General features: G+C 47.1%; 1 protein-coding gene across 1 annotated transcript in view; it reads left to right on the top strand.

The window, feature by feature from the left end:
- The window catches only part of LOC138283727 (embryonic protein UVS.2-like), a 156,618-nt gene that overhangs the window by 59,911 nt on the left and 70,352 nt on the right, over positions 1 to 26,355 (top strand). The gene's annotated exons all lie outside the window — the stretch shown is intronic.

The raw sequence follows: 26,355 nt of genomic DNA, 5'->3' as shown, positions 1-26,355 counted from the left end.
TATGCTTTGTTAATTCCCTAGAGGTTCTGATGGCTGGATCCTTTATGGTTTGTACAATCCATGGAGATTTTAATGGCTGGATCCTGTATGCTTTTTCATTCCCTAGAGCTTCTGATGGCTTGATCATTTATGATTTGTTCATTCCCTAGTGTTGAGTTGGGTGGATCCTCTATGTTCTGAACATTCTCCAGAGGCTCTGATGGCTGAATCCTGTATGCTTTGTTCATTCTCTAGTGTTGTGATGGTTCGATCCTGTATGATGTGTTCATTCCTTAGAGGTTCTGATGGCTGAATCTTGTATGCTGTGTTCATTACCTAGAGGTTCTGATGGTGGATCTTCCATGCTCTGGTCAATCCCTAGAGGATCTGATGGCTGGATCCTAAATGCTTTGTTCATTGCTCAGAGGTTCTGAAGACTGATCCTCTATGCTTTGTTCATTCCCTAGAGTTTTGATGACTGGATCCTGTATGCTTTGTTCATTGCCTAGAGTTCTGAAGTCTGGATCCTGTATGCTTTGTTCATTCCCTAGAGGTTCTGATGGCTGGATCCTTTATGGTTTGTACAATCCATGGAGGTTTTAATGGCTGCATCCTGTATGCTTTGATCATTCCCTAGAGCTTCTGATGGCTTGATCATTTATGCTTTGTTCATTCCCTAGTGCTGAGTTGGGTGGATCCTCTATGTTTTGAACATTCTCCAGAGGCTCTGATGGCTGAATCCTGTATGGTTTGTTCATTCTCTAGTGTTGTGATGGTTTGATCCTGTTTGATGTGTTCATTCCTTAGAGGTTCTGATGGCTGAATCTTGTATGCTGCGTTCATTACCTAGAGGTCCTGATGGTGGATCTTCTATGCTCTGGTCACTCCCTAGAGGATCTGATGGCTGGATCCTAAATGCTTTGTTCATTGCCTAGAGGTTCTGAAGACTGATCCTCTATGCTTTGTTCATTCCCTAGAGTTTTGATGACTGGATCCTGTATGCTTTGTTCATTGCCTAGAGTTCTGAAGTCTGGATCCTGTATGCTTTGTTCATTCCCTAGAGGTTCTGATGACTGGATCCTGTATGGTTTGTTCATTCCCTAGTATTGTGATTGTTGGATCCTGGATGCTTTGTTCATTCCCTAGAAGTTCTGATGGTTGGATCATGTATGCTTTGCTCATTCCTAGAGGTTTTGATGGCTGGATCCTATATGCTTTGTTAGTTCCACAGTGTTGCGATGGCTCGATCCTCTATGCTTTGTTCCTTCCCTAGTGTTGTGACAGCTGGATCCTCTATGGTTTGTTTATTCCATAGAGATCCAGATGGCTGGATCCCTTATGCTTTGTTCATTCTCTAGTTTTATGATGGCTGGATCCCCTATACCTTCTTCATGCCCTCGTGTTGTGATTTCTGGATCCTGTGTGCATTGTTCATTCCCTAGTGTTCTGATGACTGAGATCCTTTATGGTTTGTACAATCCATGGAGGTTTTAATGGCTGGATCCTGGATGCATTGTTCATTCCCAGAGGTTCTGATGGCTTGATCCTCTATGCTTAGTCCATTCCCTAGTTTTGAGATGGATGGATCCTCTATGTTCTGAACATTCCCCAGAGGCTCTGATGGCTGAATCCTGTATGCTTTGTTCATTCCCTAGTATTGTGATGGTTGGATCCTGTATGATGTGTTCATTCCCTAGAGGTTCTGATGGATGAATCTTGTATGCTGTGTTCATTGCCTAGAGGTTCTGATGGTGGAACCTCTATGCTCTGGTCATTCCCTAGAGGATCGGATTGCTGGATCCCAAATGCTTTGTTCATTGCCTAGAGGTTCTGAAGTCTGATCCTGTATGCTTTGTTCATTCCCTAGAGGTTCTGATGCCTGGATCCTGTAGGGTTTGTTCATTCCCTAGAAGTTCTGATGGCTGGATCGTGTATGCTTTGTTCATCCCCTAGAGGTTCTGCTGGCTGGATCCTGTATGCTTTGTTCATTCCCTAGTGTTGAGACGGTTGTATCCTGTATGCTTTGTTCATTCCCTAGAAATTCTAATGGCTGGATGCTGTATGCTTTGTAAATTCCCTAGTGCTGTGATGGCTGGATCCTCCAAGCTTTGTTCATTCCTTAGTGTTGTGAGGGCTGGATCCTGTATGCTTTGTTAATTCCCTAGAGATCCAGATGGCTGGATCCTCTATGCTTTGTTTATTCCATAGTGTTGTGATGGCTGGATCCTCAATGTTTTGTTCATTCCTTAGTGGTGTGATGGCTGGATCTTGGATGCTTTATTCATTCCCAGTATTGTGATGGCTGTATCCAGTATGCTTTGTTCATTGCCTAGAGTGTCTGATGGCTGGATCCTGTATGTTTTGTTAATTACCTAGTGTTGTGATGGCTGGATCCTGTGTGCTTTGCTCACGCCCTAGTGCTATTATGGTTGGATCCTGTATAACTTGTCTATTTCCTATTGGTTCTTATGGCTGGATTCAATCTGTAGAGGTTCTGATGACAGGATCCTGTATGCTTTGTTCTTTCGCTAGAGATTCTGTTGGCTGGATCATGTATTCTTTGTTCCTTCCCTAGTATTGTGATGGCTTGACCCTTTATGCTTTGTTCAATCCCTAGAGGTTCTGATGGCTGCATCCTCTATGCTTTCTTCATTCCCCAGTGTTGTGATGGCTGGATCCTGCTTGCTTTGTTCATTCCCTAGTATTGCGATGACTGGATCCTGCATGCTTTGTACATTCCCTAGGGGTTCAGATGGCTGCATCCTGTATACTTTGGTCATTCCCTAGAGGTTCTGATGGGTGGCTCCTCTATGCTTTGTTCATTACTTAGAGGTTCTGATTGCTGGATCCTCCATAATTTGATCATTCCTTAGTGTTTTGATGGCTGGGTCTTATATGCTTTGTTTATTCCCTAGTCTTTTGATGGCTGCCTCCTGTATGCTTTGTACACTCCCCAGAACTTCTGATGCCTAGACTCTGTTTGCTTTGTTCATTCTCTAGAGGTTCTAATGAGTAAATCATGTATCCTTTGTTCATTTCCTAGAGCTTCCGATGGCTGGATCTTATATGCTTTGTTCATTTCCTAGTCTTGTGATTTTTTGACCCTGCATACTTTGTCATTCCATAGAGGTTCTGATGGTTGGGTCCGCTATGCTTTGTTCAGTCACCCGAGGGTCTGATGGCTTGATCCTCTATGCTTTGTTCATTCCCTAGTGTTGTGGTGGCTGGATCCTGAATACTTTGTTCATTCCCTAGTGTTGTGATGGATGGATCCTATATGCTTTGTACATTCCGTAAAGGCTCCGATGGCTGGATCCTGTATGCTTTGTTCAATCCATAGAGGTTCTGGTGCCTGGATCCTGTATGCTTTGTTCATTCCCTAGTGTTCTGATAGCTGTATCTTGTACATGCTTTGTTCATTCTCTAGAGATTCTGATGGCCGGATCCTTTATGCTTTGTTAATTCCCTAGTGTTGTGGTGGCTGGATTCTCTCTGCTTTGTTCATTCCCTAGTGTTGTGACAGCTGGATCCTCTATGCTTTATTCATTCCCTAGAGATCCAGACGGCTAGATCCTCTATGCTTTGTTCTTTCCATAGTGTTGTGATGGCTTGATCCTGTCTGCTTTGTTCATTCCCTAGTATTGTGATTGCTGGATCATCTATGCTTTGTTCATTCCCTAGAAGTTCTGATGGCTGGATCATGTATGCTTTGCTCATTCCTTAGAGGTTCTGATGGCTGGATCCTGTATGCTTTGTTCATTCCCTGGTGTTGTGATGGCTGGATCTTCTATGCTTTGTTCATTCCCTAGTTTTGCAATGGATGGATTCTCCATGTTCTGAACATTCCCTAGAGTTTCTGATGGCGGTATCCTATGCATTGTTCATTTCCTAGAGATTCTGATGGTTGGATCGTGTATGCTTTGTTCATTCCCTTGTGTTTTGATAGCTGGATCCTGTATGCTCTGTTCATTCCCCTGATGTTCTGATGGCTGGATCCTATATGCTTTGTTCATTCTCTAGATGTTCTTATGCCTGGATTGTGTAGCTTTGTTCATTTCCTAGTATTTTGATGGCAGGATTTTGTATGCTTTGTTAATTCTCTAGAAGTTCTGATGGCTGGATCATGTATGGTTTGTTTATTCCCTAGAGGTTCTAATTGCTGAATCCTGTATGCTTTGTTCATTCCCTAAAGATCTAGATGGCTCGAACTTCTATGCTTTGTTCATTCCATAGTGTCATGATTGCTGGATCCTGTCTGCTTTGTTCATTCCCTAAAGGGTCTGATGGCTGGATCCTCTATGCTTTGTTTATACTTTAGTGTTGTGATTACTGGATCCTGTATGCTTTTTTCATTCCAAGTGTTGTGATGGCTGGATCCTGTATGCTTTGTTCATTGCCTCGAGTGTCTGATGGCTGGATCCTGTATGCATTGTTTATTTCCATAGTGTTGTGATGGCTGGATCCTGCATTCTCTGCTCATGCCCTACTGCTGTTATGGCTGGATCCTGTATGCCTTGCTCATTACTTAGAGGTTCTGATGGCTGGATCCTCTGTGCTTTGTTCAATCCGTAGATGTTCTGATGGCTGGTTCCTGTATGCTTTGTCCATTCTCTAGAGGGTCTGCTGCCTGGATCCTGTATGCATTGTTCATTCCGTAAAGGTTCTAATGGCTGGATACTCTATGCTTTGTTCATTTCCTAGTATTGTGATGGCTGGATCCTGTATACTTTGTTCATTTCCATAGTGTTGTGATGGCTGGATCTAGAATGCTTTGTTTATTCCTTAGAGGTTTCTGATGGCTGGATCTCTATGCAATGTGCAGTCCCTAGTGTTGGTATGGCTGGATCCAGTATGCTTTGATTAATCCTGAGTGTTGTGATGGCTGGATCCTGTATGCTTTGTTCATTCCCTAGTGTAGAGATGGCTGGACTCTGTGCGCTTTGCTCCTTCCCTAGGTGTTCTAATCGCTGAATCCTGTATGCTTTGTTTATTCCCTAGCGGTTCTGATGGCTGAATCCTGAATGCTTTGTTATTCCAGTATTGGAACTTTCATAGATTCACATGCTTGAATCCTTCCCCATCGTCAATAAGGGAGTCCCTGGTGTAATACAGAAGCTATGCTCAAATGCATATAAACACAACATTCATTAGGCTTTTATCTTAGAAACATATCACAGTCATTTTGTAAAAAAGGACCACACTCTAGAAACAACCAATCAGAATACACCACCCTCTAGAACCCTCCCTCTAGAATCTTCCCTCATATTTTCCACTGCACGTCATGCTTAGGAGTCTCCTCTAAGCTCTGCTCAGTTTTCTCTCAGATATACTTTTTCTGAGGTGTTTGGATTGATTTTCTTCAGAAATTCTCATCATTTGGGTGCTTCAAACTGACAACCATGTCAGAGACACCTAAAGGGGGCTTTTTAGAGCATGTGCTACCTGCATGAAAAAGAGGCTACATGTGGATGACCAACATAAAGGACTGCATATACTGCCTCTATCCTAACAGTAAAACCAGAGACTGTAAGGTACGTAGGAAATTTTCAACTAAAACTTTAAAAGATAGAGAGGGTCGTCTTCTCCTTTGGCTGCAAACGTTGAAATCTAGAGACAATCTGGTCTCTGATGATGACAGTGCCTCATCTTCTTTGTCTGTCATCAAGACACCTGTGAAGAGCATTTGTCAGAGAAATCTAAGGTGTCAGATTCCCTATTAAAATAAAAAATAAACCCTTTCTGAGCCCCCAACGCCGCCTGTGCTGATAGAACATACATAAAAAAAAACTGCCTCTGCACCGTTGACGGCAAAATCATCGACAGTATCTTCGCTGACGTCTCACGCATCAACAACAACATCTACCATCATCACCATATCTATGTCGACGGCATCCTCAACAGAGTCTTCGTTGACGGTCTTCTCATCCTCGTAGACGGTGCCCTCCACTTCGTCACTGCGACTACAGTCTTCATCAACGCTGTTTATTTCATCGACGATCCTCCCGTCGATGCTATCGTCTACGGAACACTCATCGACAGCTCAACCGATGACAGCTCCACCGACGACGGCTCCACTGAGGAAACTCCCACCGCCAACGACACCCCTGTCGATGACACTTTCGTAGATGACGCCTCCGTCGACGATCACCTTGTCGATGCCGCCACAGTCGACGATGGCGACTCACCTCTTGTCGACGATCAAGGAAACACCTATAAAGAGACAGAGACCGTCTACATTGTCTCTTTCCTCGTCGATGGAGCAGATTGGACTAAAAAAGATTGCAAAGCATTGTTTGACCCCCATCCCTTACGTCTCCAAGTAAGGTGTTGCGACTGATACCTTCACACCTTTTGGATGAAGATGACTCTGAGGATGATGGGCTATATGGGGTAGCCAGAAGTCCTTCACAATAACGTGTCAAATGTCAGGAATACTCTGATGATGATTCTTATTCTGACTAGCAGTATTATGAGCAGCCACAACAACAACAGCAAGGGTTGGTATGTCTACCTTCCGGCTTAGTGTCGGATTTGCAGGCAATGTTGGTGGATTACAGGGAACGTTTCCGCCAATAGCTACACCTGTGCAGCAACCAACAATTACCACCATACCAACAACCCCTCAGCAGTTTCAGCAGCCACAGGTGTTAACTCCTCCTTGCCCCCGGGCTTTCCTCCAGACTGTACCTGTGCAAGTACAAACTTCTTCGGACGGAGAAGGTGAAGAGGGTGAAATCCATGCACCACAAGATGAATGGGATGAGTATATAATTTCAGCACCTGCCTCTCCGGGAACACCTATAGTGGAATCTCCTCCTGAGAATATCGGTAGTTTTCACAACCTGCTGGAAAGGGCAGCCACGGGATTTGATTTACCGATGCCTGCAACTCAGCATGACTGTTTCCTGTACGATTTCGAAGAACCTCACAGGAAAACAGTCAGAGCTATTCCAATAATTGACTATGTTTGGAGTCAGGGTTTGAAGATAATGCGTAACCCTGCAACAGTACCTGCAGTGTTACCTAATTTGGATAAGAAGTACAAGTCAACGGATGATGCTCCCGCCTGCCTAACGGGCGATCCAAAACCAGACTCCGTCATCTCACAGGTGGCACAACTGCACTGCAGGAACCCTTCTACACCATTAACTACGCCGCCAGATAAGGAAGGGAGGCGCCTCAATAACATTGGGAAGCGTTTTTCCTGAGTGTCTGCCATTGTGGTACGAGCTGCCAATTCTCTAGCGCCCCTTGGCAGATACGATAGGCAACTGTGGTTGGACATAACTCTGTGTTTGGAAGAACTTCTGGGGAGTACCAAGGTGGAGACCAAAAAGGTGCTAATGGAGGGACAACGTTCCTCTGCTAGAAAATATTGACTGCACACTTGACATCGTCGCCATGGCCTTTAGACTGCTAGCTGGATCAGCAGTTTCGAGGCGTCAAGAGTGTCTCAAAGCCACTAATTTCTGATCTGAGGTCCCAACAACATTTTTAGATCTTCCCTATGATGGAAAGGCGCTATTTGGGAAGAATGTCGATGACGAGCTTTAAACCATTAAGTCAGACACTGAGACTGCCAGATCGCTGGGCACTCTGCAGCATAGGAAAGTGCCTTTTCGTGGAGCCAAGGGCAGAGGGCAACCTTAATTTAGTGGAGGATACCAGCAATAGAGATACCCATCGTACTCCACCACCTTCCACACTGCCAGACCCCAATATCAGCAAAGGCAGCCACCCCAGCGGCTTAGAGCAGACCTTCTCACAGAGAAAAGCCTGGGAGGCAAACTAAAGAAGCCGCCTGTAGGCAATGACTGTCTTCAAGCACCGGCCACCTCACGTTCTTCCGCTTCAGCTTTTCAAGGAGCGCTGAAACACAATATTCATCCTTGGCGTCAAATAACCATGGACAGATGGGTACTGGATGTAATACAATTTGGCCACCTCCTAGAGGTCATTCAGATACCCCCAGTGATGCCACCGCCCCAGGTGCAACAAAGACATCTGTGCCTGCTCAACTTAGAAGCGGAGACCATGTTGAGCAAGGGAGCAATAGAAGTTGTACCCTATTCCCAGAGAGGAAGAGGCTTCTACTCCCGCTTCTTCCTGATTCGGAAAAAGTCTCGTTTGTGGAGGCCAATCCTAGACTTAAGGGACATACCTTAAACAAATACCTGAAAAAGTAAGCATTCCTTATGGTCACATTACAAGACATCCTGCAGCTTCTAAACAGAGCAGACTATATGGCTTCCCTGGATCTTCAAGATACCTACTTCCATATTCTCATTCACCCAAGACACAGAAAGTTCCTGAGATTCATGGTAGCCAGCAGGCACTTTCAATTCAAGGTTATTCCCTTTGGACTCATGTCCACACTGTGTATCTTTACCAAATGTCTGGCTCCTTTCGCAGCCTACCTGAGACGTGAGAGACACCACATTTTTCCCTATATAGATGACTGGCTAGTAAAAGCTCCTGATTCCAGTCAGCACACAGGCCCGTCAGAGTGACCTTACACCTATTCAAGGACTTGGGCCTCACTCTTAACCAGGAGAAGTCACTACTCCAACCTTCAACAAGGATAGCCTTCCTGGGCGCTATATTAGACACAAAGCAAACCAAAGCCTACCCAACACTGGACAGACAGGAGAAGCTAATCTCCCTAGTGCAACAAATTCAAAGAAGAAAATCTCTTTCAGTTCAATGCTACAAATCATTAATAGGGATGATGTAATCTTGTATAAACCTCATTCCCAATTGTCACCTTCATATGCGTCCAATCCAAAAGAAGCTGGACAAGCAATGGAAACAAGCGCTGATATCCTTTGAGGACAAAATCCAGATAACTCAACTCATGATAGCTTCTCTTGATTGGGGGACAGTTCCCAAAAACATTTCAAGAGGACTACACTTCTTACCTCAGATTCCTCCGCTAACTATAACGACAGACATGTCAATGAACGGATGGGGCGCATGCCTGCAGGACCTTCGAATAGGCGGCAAGTGGCCTCCCTCTCACCATACTCTTCATATTAATCTTTTTGAACTGAGAGCAGTGTATTTTGCATTGCAAGCCTTCCTCCCAAGAATTTGCAGATCAGCTGTGCTTGTCAGGATGGACAATACCACCACAATGCACTATAACAACAAACAAGGAGGAACTCGTTCGCACCTACTGTCCTGAGAAGCGCAAACCATTTGGAGTTGGTGCTTTCCATACTTAACAGCAGAGCATGTTCCAGGCCTTCAAAATACCATTGCAGATTCGCTAAGCAGGTTAAAGACATCTCCTCATGAGTGGGGATCGGACCAGAGGACACTGGATTGAATATTCTCCAGTGGAGCGAACCAAATCTGGATCTTTTCGCAACCTCCCAGAATGCCAAATGACGATGTTACGCAAGTTGGCATCACTAACAAGGGTTGTGGGGGGATGACTTTTCGATCGCATAATCAGGGATTTATCTTACACCTTTCCTCCAATTCCCCTTCTCCCAAGAGTAATCAGGACGATCAAGTCGGAACCCTGCCAGATAATTCTAATAGCTCCAGCGTGGCCACATCAACCTTGGTACACGAAGTTACTGCAACTATCTCCATGTCCGCTCATCAAGATAAAGCCAATTCCAGAGTTGCTCACCATCAACCAGGGACAAGTAAGACACCTGGATCCCATATCTCTGAGCTTATCCGCATGGCTCCTGAATTCAATGAGTTCGGCCGCTTAGGCATACCAAAGGATTGCAAGGATATCCTTGCTAAAGCCCGGGCAGATAGCACAAACAAAACGTACCACCTAAAGTGGAAGCGGTTTTGTCTGTGGTGTGAGTCCATGAATATACATTCTCTCTCCTTCGCCCCAGAAAAGGTCTTACCATACTTGTTGCAACTAGCACGCTCAGGGCTTGCCCATGCGTCCATCAAAGTTAATCTGGCAGCCATTTCTCTGTATAGGAGAATGTCAGGTAAACCATCTCTGTGGTCTCAAAGGCTTATAAAACAATTCTTGAAAGGTCTTTTCAGATCCTTTCCTTCTGTGAAAGCCCCTCCTACGGCATGGCAACTTAACACAGTCCTAGGCCAGCTGATGAAGGAGCCCTTCGAGCACATACAAAGGAGGACATCAAATACCTCACCTGGAAGGTGACCCTCCTCCTTGCCCTTACTTTCGCACATAGGGTCAGCGAAATCCTGGCTTTTACAATACAGGAACCCTTCTTACAATTTAAAAATGACAGAGTTATTCTACGCAACAATCCTAAATTCATCCCAAAGGCGCACTTTCTTATTAATGAACCTGTATTACTGAAGTAATTCTTCCCAAAGCCCCAGACTGCTGCAGAGAGATCCCTTCATTCACTTGATCTGAAGAGATGCCTCAAGTTTTATTTGGACAGGACGAAAACCTTTAGAAGAACAAACCAGCTGTTATTTGCCTTTTGTGCCCCTAAAAAAGGATATCCAGTAACTAAACAGACTATTCCTTGATGGATTAAAAATGCAATCGTCTTTTGCCATCAGAAAGCTGGTCGACCATTGGATGCTAAGGTGCATTCACATTCCACTAGCGCCGTATCCACGTCTTGTGCCTTGTTCTTAAGTGTATCGATACCGGACATCTGTCGAGCTGCAATGCAGAAGACAGCACATACTTTCACAGGGCACTATTGCCTGGACACAGAGGCGCTCCAAGATGCTCCAAGATGCAGCGGTTAGACAAGTAGTCCTTTGACATCTGTTCCAATGAAGGTGAGCCATTTGTTTTTTCCTCTATCGCTCGTACTGTTTCAGGTCACATTTTCTATAGCGTAATAACTTTCTGTTCTCCAGAATCTAAACGACAAACAAAAGCTGTGAGAACTGTCTCTTGAATAACAGCATGTTGATATTGTACACGCAGAAAATGTGCTACGCACTGCTTGCTCTTCTGATTCAAGCATGTGAATCTGTGAAAGTTCCATTAATGGAGTGAAAAATAAGTTACTTACCTGTAACTGTAGTTCTCCAGTATTGGAAACTTCCATAGATGCACATGCGACCCACCCACCTCCGCTGGGGAGCTCACCTTCATTGTCTCAGGAGTACCTACATAACAGCACTAGTGTTTGGAAAATCTGAGGGAAGGCAGCTCCTCACAGGAGGATTCTAGAGGGTGGTGTAATCTGATGGGTTGTTTCTAGAGCTTGATCCTTTTTTACAAAATGACTGTTATATGTTTCTAAGATAAAGGCCTAATGCATGTAGTGCTTATATACATTTAAGCTTAACTTCTTTGTTACACCGGGGATCTCGATGACGGGGAAGGATTCAAGCATGTGAATCTATGAAAGTTTCCAATACTGGAGAACTACAGTTACAGTTGTGTGTGTGTGTGTATATATTTTTTTATCCACTGAAAAAACACAAAGGTTACAGGGATGTTATAGTTAGGCTCACATTTTAAATGTACAAAACATTTTAAATGTACAAAACCAGAGAAATTCACCTGTTATACTTAGAGTTATCTCAAGTAACTATAAGTCGTGCCCTAAGGTAACAATAACTCATGCCCCCACAGTTTTTTATAAGTCGTGCCCTAAGGTAACAATAACTCATGCCCCCACAGTTTTTTTAATCAAATATTACATTGATATTATCAAAGTTGTCATGAGTACTGTAATTTGTGGAGTAATTACCAGTGCATGACGAGGGTATGAGTTATAGTTACCTTAGGGCACAAGTTATAAGTAAATGAGATAACTCTCTGCAGATCCACAGATATTTCCGACGTTTAAAAAAAAATGTTTTCATGCTGTGGGCTGGGACCCTACCCTGGCCCCTTTTGGGTTTTTTAAGCTTTTTTTCCTGGGACTCGACTGAAGTTGAGTCCCAAGATGGCTGCCAACAGTTTCTTGTTGAAGTGTTGGCAGCCAATCAGATATTTGCACGGGGCAGTCGGATCCAGGGAGGACCTGCACCCCTAGATAACTATATTTTTTTACCTTTAATTTCTCCTAATTTACACCAAATTACTAAAAGCTCAACCTGCGCAACATCTACTTTCCTACCAAATTTGGTGTCATTCCATTCAGCAGTTTGGGCTGTAGGCGTGTCTAAAGACCCTATGGAAAAATAAATGGGGAAAAAGCGTTTTGAGACCCTCTCTTTTTCTCGGCCCCCACTTGACAAATCACCCCAAAACTTTCAAGACAGCAGCTGAGCTGAACAAAGAATATGTTTTTTAAATTTCGTGAACATTCATCAAGTGGTGCCAAACTTGTTGTAAAAAAAAAAAACTCTCAGTCTATGGAAACTAGGTCCTAACTATAACTACCTACTGGCAACCACCACTGGGTAATAAATATATATATATATATATATATATATATATATATATAGTCATATATTTCTTTTTGCAGTTTTATATAGTGCAAACTCGCCCGGAAGTAATGAAGCCCATGGCCTAACAGTGTCATTGTCATCAGAGACTCTGTTTGGAATAAGGGGTGCTATTCTGGATACCATGCACAATTGACACACATGTATGGTGGCAATAGACAGTGCATAGCATTAGGACAGCAGCAGCCTTCTCTCGCTTGTCAATATTAATTCGCCAATTGTATTCCACCATCGTAGGTATAACAGCAGCTGGGACTGTTACTTTAATTAGCAGCAAGTATTGAGAAACTGAAACGCATTTACTTGCAATTAAATGGTTTAATTTGCCTCCTGACTGCTCTGTGTTTTATTACATATATATATATATATATATATATATATATATATATATACATATCTCCACGGTCGAAACGCGTTGTGGGGCCTATTTTCATGCTGCTTCAAAGAATAAATGGAAATAGTAAAGAGAATCGTCCGGGAGTGCAGCACTTTTTGTTGGTTTCGAAAAAATGCATACACGCACACACACAAGCACACACACACGAAAAATAGGGATAGCTCCTTTTTTTCTTTTTTTAAAGTTATTCTTAACATACATACACCGTCATGTAGTATCAGGAACATACGGTCAGTTGATTGAAGCTCACACCAGTAAGGGCACTGTCATGTGTGATTACATCCACTACCTGGTGTAGAATATATATATTTAAATATGCAGACATTCAATTCATGTATTGTGTATATTCATCATTCAGGGTTAGTGTGAGGTTTCTGGCTCTGCCTAAGGGCTTGTGTGGACCAGCCTAGTAACGAAAAACACAAATACAGACACACACATTTGTTGGTGGGTTACTAGCCTCCAGGCAGACCTGCCCGGGCTGTTTTATTACTTCAGCTCCTTCTTCATCACTCATGCCATTGCCATCTTGCCATCGGGTGTGAGGGGCCTGGTAATTTCCCCCCTGATGGTTTCGCTACTTCACAATGGTGTGTCCCAACATAGCATTCCTCCTTTACCCATAAAGACAAAAAAAGAAATAAACCAAATAACTCAGAAAACAAGGTAAAAATCTTTCAACATTAGCATGTATGGAGGCAATGGCGGCCTAAGACGTACATGGCTTTTAAATTTTTAAATGAGGCAAGGCACACCAACTAGGTTAGTATGCGGTCCCTCAACTTGATGGAGGCCTTGGGCCGCAGACTGTAACTCCTAGTGCCCTGTCTCTATCAGATGACCTCATCAGTAGCCACCTTCGGGTCACCTATAGAGGGGCTCTCACTCACGCCAATCCCTCGAGATTCCTGCACATCAGTCACCTAACACGGTTCAGCTGTTGGGCTGGGTTCTGGGGCAGAGTCTCGGCTGGGTCCAGCCAGAGGACAACAGGCGCCGGTGTCATCAGTTTCAGGGTACTTGAATGAATGCTCGTCCCCCAACCCTTTGGGATTATGCCCTTGGTGTCTGTACCATTTGAAGGAAGACACATTATTTGGTATTGACTCCCCCACGTTGAGCGGTGATCATGGTTCCTCTGACCTTGCTTACTTCCCATGGTGCTAACTCAAAGAGGAGTTTGAACTTCTCTCCTGGATGATGGTGTTTGACCAGCACCATGTCACCGACTTGAATGTCAGGGGCTCGGGCATGTCTCTTCCTTGATATGCAGTCATTTTGGACACAGCAAGGTATCTGCCACTTTGCTTTTCGTCATTGAGGGTATTTCATTATGGGGGATGGTATCCCCTACCATTCAATTCATGCACAGGGTGCTGGGTGATACTTTAGTGGTTGCATGGGGGTTGAGCAGATACTCCCGTAAGAAAGCGTAGTAAGTGCACTCCATATTCTGACTGTTGAGCACGCTATGCTCAAGACCTTGTTTAGCATCCTCTTGAAGCGTTCTACTTCCCCGTTTGCATGAGGCCAGCGAGAAGTAATTTTGAAATGGTGGGCACCCCAGGATGCCAGGTAGCCAGTGAAGTCTTCGATCGGGAAGGGTGGGTCAATGTCCTTCCTAAGCTCATGAAGCAGTCCGTGAGTAGCCATTACATTCTCCAGGCAAGGTATGATTTGGGCTGTCATGATGGAGTCCAGAATCTCCACTTCCCGACACTTTGACAAATCATCAATGATGACGAGCATGTGGTGTCCATCAGGTAGACTTCCGAAGTCCGTGTTTGCTCAGTGCCACGGGGCAAATGGGATGGATTCAGTGATAATGGGTGCTAGTGGGTGGGCAGAGCCAACTGCTTGGCATATGATGCAGTGTCTCCCAGCACACTCGACGTGTTAATCTAATCCTGGGAACCATGCTTTGCACTGTAGTCTCGCCTTCATTGTCATCCCTTGGTGGGCAGAGTGCACCAGGTCTACAACGCATTGCTGTAGTGAAGCAGGAATCACCAGTCGAGGGCTGCTTAACAGGCACCCTTCTGGGGATATTGCAAGCTCTTGTCAGACGTGGTGGAGTGAGGACAAGGTCAGCCGTGCTCCGTCAGTCCGTCTCGACGTGTTGCGCACCATGGAGTTACCTGTGGCGACTACTAATATCACCAGTTGAAAGCATTCATCTGCCTGGGTGGCCGTCTTGCTATCTTTTAGTGAGATGGGCAGTGGTCGTGACACTCTACCACCTTTCTCACAAACTCCTTCAGATCTTCAGCATCAGCCTCTTGTGTCTGGTGGCAGGTAGGGCATGCAGAGACAAATAATTGGCCAGGTTCTGGGCCCTTGGTCGATAGACACAGAGAATCTGTATTCTTGTAGCTGAAGGATCCACTTTTTGATCCCAGGAGGTAGTTTGGACAATGATCCATTGAATAGAGGTATGAGTGGCTTGTGGTCTGTGTGCACCATGAACGGCTGGCAATACAAGTAGAGATGAAAGTGACGACAGCCCCAGTGGACAGCAATGGCCTCCTTTTCAATGTGCGAGTATTACTGCCCCATTTCTGTTAGTGATCGACTGGCGTAGGCCACTGGGGCCTGGAGAACTGCCCCAAACCAGTGGGGTGGCATCCATGAGAGTTCTCAGTCTTTGCACGGATCGAAGTACACCAATGTTGTGTGCGGACAAAACTTATTTTCATTCCTTGAAAGGCTTCTTCTTGGCCTGGTCCCCATTCCCAGCTTGTGCTTGCTTTGGTCAACCCTCTCAGGGGCGCGGTACGGGAGGTTAGATTCTGAATGAACCTCCCACAATGGGTGACCATCCCCAAGAAGCTATGGACTCCGGAGATAGTGATGGGGGCAGGTCCTGATTGGATGTCATTTTCTTTTTTCAGCTCGGGCATTACTCTGTTTTCTGAAAAGCGCTACCCAAAGGAGGCAACTTCTCTCTGTAGGAATGCACACTTCTCACGGTGGAGAATCAGGCCATGGTCATGTAGTCGTTTGAATGTAGCTCATAGTCTCCCTAGATGTTCCTCGATGGTAGGAGTGTGCACTAGAATTACATTATTGACATTGAGGACCCCATCTAGTACTGCCAGCACTCCCAAAATGATGTCTTGAATGACTTCTGCACTAGACATTCCAAAACTAGGATGTTTGTACCTTCTTAGCCCAATGTGTGTGGAAAAAGTAGTGATGGCTCTTGACTCTGGGGCCAGCAGCAGTTGGTTGCATCCGGCCCGGAGATCCAATTTGGAGAATCATCGTGACCCACTCACGTCTCCAACAATATCGTCCACTGTAGGTGTCAAGTGGCATTTACATTGGAGGGCCATGCTAGGTAGTCAAATATAGACACATATTCTGACCTTGCTAGGCTGCTTCGGTTGGCAAGTGACTACACTGGGGAGCCCCATGGAATTGTTCCATCCACCCATTCAATGATGTCGGCCTGTTCCAATTTTCGTAGCTCTGGGAAGCTGGCTCTGTATATATTATATCAAAATGAGATATAGTGTGTACAGAGTCCAGGGGTTCCCCAGAGGCTTGACAGAGGCAAAAATAGATAATACTAATGCTCCATTTGTGGTAGTGTGGTAGAGCTGTTAGGCTTATCGAAGGGTAGTATTAAGCATTTGTTGTACACACACAAGCAATAGAAGAAACACACACCACACTCAAAGACTTAACTCCAGACCAATAGTATTTTAAATAGAAAATATGTTTTGTTAATTTATTTCTAGAGCCACAAGATTCAGTCTGCAGGTAGGCACATAAAATGTAAGGTACTTTGCATAGTTATAATCAGAACTTTGAAAGGAATCAACAATGTATACAGTGTTCTTTAAAATGGCAAAAAGGCTTTTTAAATGTGGGCACTGCAATTTTTAACAGTTCCTGGAGGAAGAAAAGATTGTACAGTTGTACAGGTAAGTATTCAACTTACAGTTCCTATCTCCAGGTTTTAGGTAGTCTGTTGTTGGGGGTTCAAGTTAACCTCAAACACCCACCACCAGCAACACGGGGCCGGTCGGATGCAGAGGTCAAACGAGAGCCAAGTTAACGTGGGCTCCTATGGAGGTAGGGGGTACTTGGAATCCGGACAGCCAGCAGGTAAGTACCTGCGACTCGGAGGCCAGACCTGGGGAGATTAGAAGAGCACTGGAGGGGCCACAAGTAGGCACAAAAACACACACCCTCAGCGGCACAGGGGCGGCGTGGTGCAGGGTGCAAACAGGACATCGGGTTTACAATGCAGGTCTATGGGGGGACCCCAGGGGTCACTCAGAGGCTGCAGGCGAGGTCCGGGGGTGTGTGTATCGGGTACACCACTGGTCGAACAGGGAAGAGGGCCTCCTGCTGGTTGATGCTGCACCGGTCACGTTCTCCAAGGCCTGGGGGCTGCGGGTGCGGTGGATCCTTTAGGTGTCGGATATCTCATCCGGAGCTCGCAGTCAAGGAGGTCCTCTGGATTCCCTCTGCAGGCATCGGCCTGGAGGTTTGGAGTGGTCAACCCAGGGTGGGCTCTTGCTCCCAATCGCCTCGGGACCCTTTCTTGCTGGGTGGACCACCTGGACACAGGCCATGGGCTTTGGGTGCACAGGGGTCAGGACTCACGCATCTGGAGTGAGGTGGGATTCCTTAGCTGTAGGTATCTTTGGGACAGAGCCACTGTCCTATAGAGTTCTTGGTCTTTTTGGGTGCAGGGAAGTCCTCTGGTGTTAGCAGAGGTCGCTGGGCCCGCTGGATGCGTCACTGGTCTTCTTGCAGGTTCTCTAAAGCAGGAGACAGGCGGTAGGACTGGGACTAAAGCATTTGTCGTCTTCCTTCTTCTCTCCTGGGGTTTTCAGCTTAGCAGTCCTTCTTCTTCTTGTAGATCTCCAGGAATCTGGTGAGCTGGGTTCAGGGAGTCCCTTAAATCCTAGATTTAGGGGCGTGTTAGTGATCAGCGGGCAGTAGCCAATGGTTACTGTCCTTGAGGGTGGCTGCACCCTCCTTGTACCCACTCCCTTTGGGGAGGGGAGCACATTCCTATCCCTATTGGTCCCTGTCCTCCAAACCAAGATGGAGGGTTCTGCAGGGAGGGGGTCACCTCAGCTCTGGACACCTTAGGGGTGGTCCTGGCTGGGGTGGTCACTCCTCCCTGTTTTCCCTAATTTTCCTGCCGGACCTGCCACCAAAAGTGGGGCTTTGTGTGGGGGGCGGGCATCTCCACTAGCTGGAGTGCCCTGGGGCACTGTAACCCAAAGCTTGAGCCTTTGAGGCTCATCACCAGGTGATACAGTTCCTGCAGGGGGAGGAGTGAAGCACCTCCACCCAGGACAGGCTTTGTTTCTGACCACAGCGTGCACAAAGGCACTCACCCCATGTGGTCAGAAACTCGTCTGAAAGTGGCAGGCTGGCACAGACTGGTCAGTCCTACACTAGCATTTGGGCTAACAAACAGGGGGCATCTCTAGGTGCCCTCTGTGTATTTTTCAATAAATCCCACATTGGCATCAGTGTGGGTTTATTGTGCTGAGAAGTTTTCCCAGTATTCAGTGAAGCCATTATGGTGCTGTGGAGTTCGTCATGACAAACTCCCAGACCACATACTTAATATGGCTACACTGCCCTTACAATGTCTAAGAATGGACTTAGACACTGTAGGGGCATATTGCTCATTCAGCTATGCCCTCACCTGTGGTATAGTGCACTCTGCCTTAGGGCTGTAAGGCCTGCTAGAGAAGTGACTTACCTATGCCACATGCAGTGGTTTGTGGGCATGGCACCCTGAGAGGGGTGCCATGTTGACTTTTCCTTTTTCTCCCCATCAGCACACACAAGCTGCAAGGCAGTGTGCATGGGCTGAGTGAGGGGTCCCTCAGGGTGGCATAATACATGCTGCAACCGTTAGAGACCTTCCCTGGCCACAGGGTCCTTGGTACTATGGGTACCTTTTACAAGGGACTTAACTGTGTGCCAGGGCTGTGCCAACTGTGGGAACAAAGGTACAGTTTTAGGGAAAGAACATTGGTGCTGTGCCTGGTTAGCAGGGTCCCAGCACACTTTCAATCAAAGTTGGCATAAACACTAGGCAAAACGTGGGGTGGGGGTAACCATGCCAACAGTGGCACTTTCCTACAGTAGCTCTTCCTGCAACTTGGGACATAGGTGAAAGGCAACACGCTGATGTTTCAGGGCCACAGGCTGGATGGATTAGTCAACGTGCAGGTGTATAAGTTTGTCTTTTAGACATTCAATGCCCTCAAACAACTGTGAGATTTCAGACAGCAACTCATCCAAGCTTCCCAGATGGACACTGAAGGCATAGAACACCAGGTTGAGAGTCTTGCAGCTCAGTAACATGCCTGATCTGGTCTTGGTGATGTACACCTTGGCACGGCTAACTGTGATTTGTGTGAAATTTCGGTTATGAAGACGCCAGCCAGGGGAAGTAGTGTCGGCAATGCAAATACGTAGACTTGAGTGTTGGTGGGATGCAGTACGGGGCAAAGAGGCAGAGTTTGTAGGACAGACTGTGCCAAGATATTTATTGATGCTCCTGTGTCAATGAGGGCCAAAATCTGATGGCCAGCCAAGGAGATGTTGCACTTTGGGATGTGCTTTCTGGGGTGTCCTCCGGGCTGATTCGCATGGATGACATGTACAGCACCTTCTACGTGATCATTATCATCCTCCATGTCCCCTTCATCCTCGGGAATCGTGGTGGTTTGAGCATTGTTTACTGCTTTGGCCTTGGTGGTCTTTTGCAATATTTTCGAGCAACTGGTTTTTGCAAAGTGATTGGGCTTATTACAGTTGGTGCATTGTTTTCCCTGTGCAGAGCAGGGTCCTTTATAGGAGTATGACCCTCCATATGTGTAGTATGTTCTGTTGTTTAGGGCTGGTTTGGATCAGGCCCTTTTCTTTTCTGTCCCCGTTGTTGTTACAACATTTACCAGATCTGCCTTCATCTGTCTCTGCAAGGCTGCTTCCTTGTGCTCCGCTCGCACCTTTGACAGCTCCTTTGACCCTCCCATGGTGAGTTTGTCCACCATGGGCATACCCATGACCTGTATAATATTTTCTCTCAGCTTCATAGAGTGGCACCCCTGGGTGAACTTGGTGTGAATCTTGTCATTACCGATGGGCAGAGTGCAGGCTCTGGCAAGCTCCTGAGCCTTGCATGAAAGGTGTCCACAGATTCCTCCGGAAGCCGCCTGGCCTTATGGAGAAGAAACCACACATAGTCAGGATTTGCGAGCGATTTGAAGTGCATAGTAAGGGCCCATTTCAGAGTCTGCTAGGTGAATGGTGGACCTCCCTCAGTCACAGAGTTACTTAGCTTGTGAATTGTGGCACCCCCAAGACGTAGGAGCATAGGTCATCTTCTTTTGTTATCTAGCGCCACCACCTCGAAATAAGACTCCGGTCTCTTCACCCATTCTTTCCTCTTTCCATCTTGCCACCTCTTCTGACAGGGTACCGTCTGCTTCAAATTGTTCTAGGGTCAGGATAGATGTTTGTGCGAGCAGCCTGTGGGGAAGTTGTCGCTGAGGGTTGCCTTGGGTCCCTTCTTGGCTGATGGCTAGTAGTTCAAACATTCAACAATGGTGTCTGTCTTTTATGCAGTTTTCATCTAGGTGAAACTAGTAGGCAGGCCTGAATTTCCCCTTTTTATTTTTTTGATTTGTGGTTTACTGGGTGCGTTTGCACAGACATCCTCTGATGTCCAACCTTGTTGCTGGTTTGTGAGTGTGCCAGGTTTCAAACTTTATTTCACGTTGTACTGGTATGCAACACAGTCTTTGTCCTGAGTCCGAGGGAGTCATCACAGCTGCTTGTGCAGGTAGCAGCAAGAAGAGGGCACATGAGCAATGTCCAGTCTTCAATGTGTTGCATACACTCGTTCTGTAGCACCCCGGCACATCTTCTAGGCCAGTAGCGTCCCTTTCTATGCATGCAGAGAGAGCTGGGCGGGGGTCAGGTTGTATACTTGAGAGACCTAGTTGGTAGAGGCCAAGTTCAACCACTCCAACCCAAGACCCAGACAGTCCTGGACTGGGAAGCACCAAAACCCAGGACCAAGTCAGGGTATTCCTTGCCTTGACTGTGTATTACAGAAGGTTTGTGAAGGGCTTTGGCGCCATTGTGGCACCCCTCACAGAATTCACATCTAAAAGGCCTTTGACCCTGAAAGAAGCAATGTGCTCTGCACCTGCTCTAAAGGCTCCAGGTTAGTCTGAGCAGTTCATTGTGCAGGCAGATGCCTCTGAACATGGGATAGGAGCAGTCCTGTCCCAAATCAAAGATGATGGTCATGACCAACCTGTTGCTTTCATTAGCAGGAGGTTATCTCCCCGAGAGCAACATTGGAGTGTCATTGAGAGGGAAGACTTTGCTGTGGTTTGGTCCCTGAAGAAGCTGAGACTGTACTTGTTTGGTTCTCACTTCTTAGTTCAAACTGACCACAGACCTCTCAGATGGCTAATGCAACTGAAAGGAGAAATCCCCGAACTGTTAAGGTGGTCCATCGCCCTACAGGGAATGGACTTCACAGTGGAACATAGACCTGGGACAGACCATGCCAATGCAGATGGCCTTTCCAGGTTCTTCCACTTAGAAGAGGAAAACTCCCCTGGGAAGGGTTAGCTTCGTTCTCTTTCATTTCGCAGGAGAGTCATGTAGGAGAGTACCTCGTTTGACCTGGTCACCCCCCCCCCCCCCACACACTTTTTGCCTGGTTTCCCCTGCAATTTCGACTGAGAGTGCACTGGGTCCCTGTTAAACAGATCCCCAGTGCCAGGTTTCTTTCGCTAAAACGTCACCATTGTTTTTCCCAATTGGCAAGCCTTCAGTTGCCACTGTAAGTTCCTAGTAAATGGTACCCCTGGTATCTAGGGCATAGGGTGCTAAAGAAAGGCCCCTGAGAACTGCAGCATAGGTTGTGCCACCCTCAGGGACCCTCTCCCTAGGTGCACCCAGTGCTACCTTCGCAGTCTGTGTGACTTGGTCCAGACCTAAAGTGAAAACACTACATGGCACACAGCCTGTGTGACCTGTCCCCTGCACACTGCATGTAATATAGGCAACTCACCCCTCTGACAGGCCTTCCAGTCCTAAATGCAGGGTGCGCACTGTTACATGTGGGGACATACCTGCATGAGCAGATATGCCCCTGCTATGTCTTTGTCGATATAGTAAGTGAACAGTGAAGCTATTATAAGCAGATGAGCTGGGCACTGGTCATTACGAGTCCGCCAGCTGCATGATGGCTTTACTGAAAATAGGGATGTTTGGTATCAAACATCTCATATTAATAAACCCTCAATAAATCCTGTCATGGATTTATTAATGCTTGCACTCAGAGGGCATCTTAGAGGTGCCACCTCGAAACCTACAAACGCCTAGTATGGGCACTGACTGGTCAGAACCAGTGCAGCCACTTTTGACAGAGTTCTATCCCCCCGAGGTTAGGGCCATTGCTCTCGAGGGCTCACAACAAAGGCCTGCTCTGCTCAGAGGTTTGACCTCTCCCAGGCAGGATGGGCATTCCAGGGTGGGGAGCTTCAATTCCTTGCCACTTTTGAAATGCGACCTCAAACGGCCTCCTCCACTAAATGGTGGAGGAAGCCAGCCCTCTGTTCCCGACCTCACTTTTGGCAGCACATCTGGTGGGAATTAGATAAATTAGGAGGAGTTCCCATTCCATGCCAGTAATACTCCTAGGGTGGACGAGCTGAAGTAGACACTACCTTTTCCTCCATCTTGTGTGGAAGGAATTAGGCCAGTAGGGTTAGTGCTATGCCCACCTCCCAAAAGGAAGTGGTCACAGGAATGGTGTAGTCACCCTAAAGGTGAGTAGCCCATTGGCTACCACCTGGCAGTCCCTGCAATGCCCCTAAATTCAGTATTTAGGTGGCACCCCTGTACCCTAGAATCAGATTCCTGTCGACCTTAGAAGACATCACAGAAGTCGCCCAGCAGAGACACCAACTGACTTGGCTCCAGCCCTACCGGCCTGTCTGCAGCCTTCAAAGAACCTGTGCAAGAAGACAACTTGTTCTGAAGCCCAGCGACCTCCAAAGCCTTGGAAGGACTGCCTGCCTTCAATATAGAAAAAGAACTCCCTTGGACAGTGGACCTGTCCAAAAGAAACATCTCCAAAGAAGAAAGAAGTCTACCTGAGATACAGCGAAACCGCCTCCTTGAACCACCTCTGCACCAAGTGGCTCACCAGTCCATTGAAGGTTCCCCAGTGCTTTTGACCCAGAGTCCATCACGGGTTGACCCCTGCCGGACTCCACAGCAACACCTACAGCCTAAATACGAGGACTCCCCTTGACCGCAACCTATCCGGTAAGCTGTTTCCAAAGCCAAATGACACCCCTAGAACTGGAGCCCCTGGGAAGCTAGACCGGTGATGTCTCCACGACCTCTGGCATTTCAGCTTATCTGGGCAGCTGTTGGTTGACTTCACCTGGCCTCTTGGCCAAAGCCTACAGCCTGTTTCTGAAAGTGATCTCCTGCATTAAATGACACTGCGAGCCAGACGCGGTGTCTGCATTTTGCACCAGGCCACCCTTCTGTTGCTGAGGGTGTAAGTTTGGTGCTACTTTGAGGCCCCCCATGTCCTTCCTTCAACACCTTGAGATCCAATTCTGACCCCGCTCTACTCACCTGGAAGTTCTCCCTTCCCTCTTGTTAGAAATGGGGTTTCGGGTTGGCTAGAGTATGCACCTAAGCCAAGCAGAACCCACCCTCTCTAGTCAGGGCAAGGGAATTACACGTCCAAGATAACCCCTACTCACCCCTTTGGTAGCTTGGCACAAGCAGTCAGGCCTATCCCAGAGGCAATGTTTACACAACACACGTGAAACACTATCCCCACCACAAAGAAACACAACACAAAGCTATATGAAAATAAACTGAATTGTACACAACGCAATTATTAGACCACACACAACATGTCAGTAATATTCTGCTACCCTGCAGTAGTCACGAATCACATTACTAAATTAATGCACTTGTCATTAAAGTATCATAAATGCCTATACCAAGAGCATTATAAAACATATGACAAGTCATAAAACATATCAGCATGTCATGCCCATAAAAGGTACATCAGCAAATATATGTAGCACATCATAAAATAAACAGCTTAACATACCCGTCAATAATGTCCATAACAGAGCATTCAAAACCCATATGTCCTTTAGAAAGTACCTGTTTTTATGATGAAAGGGACTTCCAGTGCCCAGGAAAACAAAGGGGGCCCCTGGCGCTCCACTGCGTGAAAACTGGGGCCTTGCGATGATTTGGGGGGAGGGGGCGACACGCACCCCCTCCAGTTTTTATAACAGGCCCTTCCTGTGGCCCGTGATCCCTGGGGGCCCTACCTGGGCCTCAACTGGCCCTGTAGGTGGGGTGAAGGGACCAAAGCCAGCAAACAACAAGGGCACCAAATCGGGCCGGGCCTCACCCAAATCTCGCGGGGGCCCGACCGGGGAAGCCTGGCAGTGCGGGGTGCCTCCGGTGAGGCTTCCGCCCTGCCTGCAGTCTGTCAAGATGATTGGGGCCTCCGCTGGGGCAAGGGGAGCCTCTGATGAGGCTTCCTTCCCCCCCTGCCGTCCAAAAAGACAAAAGGGGGCCTGGTGGGGCAGGGAGCCTCCGATGAGGCTTCCTTCCCCCGTCTGGCTTCCAAATGCAGGCTGCGGCCCGTCCGAGCCGTAGCAAACAGCAAGAACTAGAGTGGGTGCCTGCTTGTGCCCCGGGGGTGCTCTTCATATCGCGCTTTGCCCCGGGGGCACGGTTGGAGCGCCCTCGCTCCTTTCTTTCTTCCAGTAGGGCCCCAGGGGTCCCAAAGGCAGCATGATTCGGGCTCGCTAATGAAGTCAAGCTGGGTCGCAGCAGTGAATCCTGGCCTCAAACAACGCACTTCCCAAAGCGCTAGGGGCACTTATATAAGCCCAGGTTCGCTGCAGTGATTCTGGCAGCAGAAAAGAGCTGTCAAGTGCTGGGGCAATAAAACAAGTTACTTTCAAAGCGCTGGCTTAAGACTAAGCAGAGCACCCTCCAGGCGCTAGATCAAAGAAGGAGAAGTGCTCCTCATGTGCTTCAGACCGTTGCAGGGGTCAGGGGTCACAGCACCTTGGGGGACAAAGTACACAAGAAGCACAGGGCGGCAGGGCCCAGCAGCAGGCCAGCACAAGGTGAATGCAGGCAGTTGGCAGTTCTTCCACATGACCAAGCATGTGGTCCATTGCGGTTCCTGGTGAGTCCCTCCAGCATTCTGTGTCCAGTTCCAAAATGTCAACAAATTGTGGGGAAAACTTCCCTGTACTCAGTTTTACAGTGTGTTCACAAAAAAGGGGAGAAGAGGTTCCAACTGTTTACAACTGGTTCTGGGAGTGCCCCTTCTCTCCTCCAGCATAGGCTCCAAACATCCGTTGGGGGTAAATGACCCTTTTGTGTGAGGCCAGAGCACAGCCTTTACAGATGCATGTGTACCCCGCCTCTCCCTTCTCTCAGCCCCGGAAGACTATTGAGTATGCAGATGCACCTCTGTGACACCTCCACCCTCCCTGTGTACACACTGTCTGAAAAGTATGCACAAAGCCCAACTGTCACTCTGCCAGTCGCGGGCCGTCCTTTAGGGCGGAGGGGCCACGCCCCCCTACCTTTTGCCCCTCATGAAGAGTGTCTGTCAGGCTGACATATGTCAGCCTGACAGAACTCTTCATTTTCAGATCAGGCAGCCAGGAGCGAGATATGAGTGATTTGCGCAGACTCCTGGCTGCCTGAGCTGAACTTTGCTGGGCTGAAGAGGTCACAGCTTCTGTGGGTGTGACCTCCTCAGTTTAGCAAAGGTGCCTTGAAGCCCTTCCCCTCTGTGATGAGGGGAAGCATCACCCATTGAATCCGACCTGGGTGCTTCAGGTTTAAGCTCTGAAGCGTCCAGGGCGAGTGTCAATCAGTGACACCTTGTCACAGAGTGGGCTGGGGTCAGCAGTCTCACTGACCCCATCCCACTCTGTGACGAAGTTGGGACTGCTGCCTTCCCTCACTGGCTGACCTAAGGTCAGCCAGTGAGGGAAGGCAGCAGTCCCAACCCTCCTGGGGCCTCCGAGGCACAGCTGAAGATGTGTGTGTGTGTTTTTTTAAATGAATGTTTGGTGCGTGCGTGTATGTTTGAATATTTGATGAGTTTTGTGAATGGATGTGTGTGTGTGCAAATGAATGAGTGTGAGTGTGCTTTCCCCCACCCCCTTCCCTCCTAAAATTACCGGCCGCTACTGTACTTTGCCCAGATGTGGATTGGAGTCAAGATGCAAAACACCAGTCATAAGCACAGAGAAATGCTCACTTTCTAGGAGTGGCATTTCTGTAATAGTAATAAAAAATCCACTTACACCAGTAGGCAGCATTTCTCACCACCATTACAACCATACCAAACATGCCTACGCTACCCCTCATAAATCAGACAATACCCCCTAGACCTAAGGCAGGGCATTTCCAATGCAATCCTATGAGAAGACAACACTCACTGCAGGGATAAACCAAATAAGCTGTTTGTCACTACCAGGACAGCCCACGCTACTAGGCACATGTCCTGCCTT

The sequence above is a fragment of the Pleurodeles waltl genome, chromosome 3_1 (assembly GCF_031143425.1).
Source record: "Pleurodeles waltl isolate 20211129_DDA chromosome 3_1, aPleWal1.hap1.20221129, whole genome shotgun sequence".
Lineage (NCBI taxonomy): Eukaryota > Metazoa > Chordata > Amphibia > Caudata > Salamandridae > Pleurodeles > Pleurodeles waltl.
The sequence above is the reverse complement of the archived record's forward strand: the minus strand, read 5'-3'. Positions and strand labels throughout refer to the sequence as shown.